Below are 2246 nucleotides of genomic sequence, written 5' to 3'. Positions count from 1 at the left end.
TTTAATGTACAACATGTTCAGCTCCCAATTGTGAATGTTGATAACCTTTTTCCAAACAAGGATGATGGTATAAAACGTCATGGATGTCTATTTTCAATCAGCATTCGTGCAGCTTTTTGTGGACCATCAAATTGTGGAAAGACAAATGCTCTTTTGTCTTTAATAATACATCCGAATGGTTTAAGCTTTGAAAATATATATTTATATTCAAAGTCTTTACAACAACCAAAATATCAATTTTTAGAAAAAGTTCTCAGTAAAGTTGATGGTATTGAATACTTTCGATTTAGAGAACATGAAGAAGTGGTTTCACCTAAAGACGCTAAACCAAATTCAGTATTTATTTTTTATGATATTGCTTGCGAGAAGCAAGACAATGTAAGAGCATTTTTTTGTATGGGTAGGCATGTCAACGTTGACAGTTTCTATCTATGTCAGACATATGCCCACATTCCCAAACATCTTGTTAGAGATAATATTAACTTACTAGTACTTTTTAAACAAGATGAGAGAAACCTTAAGCATGTTTATAATGATCATGTAAATACAGATGAGTCAAAACGCGTCAACCGTGAATAAAATTTTTTTATAGTTCACAATTAAGTTTATTTAAAAGAGTGGATATTCAATGACTACCAAAAAAATTGCCATTAATTTCTAGCAAAACAGTAATGAGTTATTAATTTTTTTCTTAAATAATGCAAAAAATTTTTATTATAAAAAAAGGTATAAATATTTAAAATTTTGAAAAACGGTTAAAAGTGTTTTTTTGGTTTGCTGTAAACTACAGATTTTTATAAATGTTTTGACTTTTCCAAAACTATAAAAAAATTTTATTCATGGTTGACGCGTTTTGACTCAGATATGACTTACAATCAATTTCGTGATTTATGCTCAACATGTTGCAATTCTGATAGATATGGGTTTGTTGTTATAGACAAAAACCGAAATTTAAATGAAGGAAGATATATTCAGATTGCTTTATTCAGTTATAAGTATCAATTGGTTTGCAACTTTCATTAGTATAATTTTAGACATCAATTTATAAACATGTTTCGGAAAGAACGAGAAACGCTTCATAAAATAGCAAAAGCAAGTAATGCTATACGCAAGAAACATCGCATACTTAAAAGTGGTAGAGAGACTGCAGAATATATATATATATATATATATATATATATATATATATATATATATATATATATATATACTAGGGGGGATTCGCCCCCCTGCGCGCGCCAACCCCCTATCTCTATTTTTATATTAATTTTAATTTTTATAAATTGAAAGTAATTTTTTCTTAATATCAATGCATCTTAATAAATTGCATACAATACATGACAAAATACACATAGATTTTGACGTAATGTAATAATCGTTATGGACCTTTTTATATATATGTCAAAAATTAGATTAAACTTTGACATATATTTTGACCCATTTTAACCTATAGGTTAAAAAGGCGTCAAATTTTAAATAGATTTTGACGTATCATAGATACGTTTATTGTCCTTTATTGTCCCTTTTTAAGTTGTAGTTAAATAAAAGTCAAATTACACATAGATTATGACGTAACTAAATGAGGAAGTAAAAATAAAACGTCAAAATTAGGTCAAAATGATAGGTGTAAGAGCAAACACAATTTTAAAATTACCTTACATTGTTAGGTAAGATGCCAAACTTCACCTCATCATTAAGTCTGCGCGCGGAAATTGTTTGACAAATTTTGACGTCTATGTCAAAGCTGCCCTCAAACTTGACCTAAATTTTGAGGGGAACCGGGAATTCTTTGTCAAATTTTGATGTGTAGGTCAAAACTGCCCTCAAAATTGACCTAAATTTTGAGGGTAGCGGAAATTGTTTGTCAAACTTTAACGTCTAGGTCAAAACTGCCCTCAAAATTGACCTTAATTTTAAGGGTAGCGGGAATTCTTTGTCAAATTTTGACGTCTGGGTCAAAACTGCCCTCAAAATTGACCTAAATTTTGAGGGTAGTGGAAATTGTTTGTCAATTTTTGATGGGTAGGTCAAAATTGCCCTTAAAATTGACCTAAATTTTGAGGGTAGCGGAAATTGTTTGTCAAATTTTGACGTCTAGGTCAAAACTGCCCTCAAAATTGACCTAAATTTTGAGGGTAGTGGAAATTGTTTGTCAATTTTTGATGGGTAGGTCAAAATTGCCCTTAAAATTGACCTAAATTAACGTAATGTGAGGCCTTTATTTATCCTCTTTTGACCTACAGGTA

This window comes from Leptopilina heterotoma, unplaced genomic scaffold, assembly GCF_015476425.1.
Source record: "Leptopilina heterotoma isolate Lh14 unplaced genomic scaffold, ASM1547642v1 Lhet_145, whole genome shotgun sequence".
In the NCBI taxonomy this organism is placed as follows: Eukaryota; Metazoa; Arthropoda; class Insecta; order Hymenoptera; family Figitidae; genus Leptopilina; species Leptopilina heterotoma.
This window is presented reverse-complemented; position numbering follows the sequence as displayed.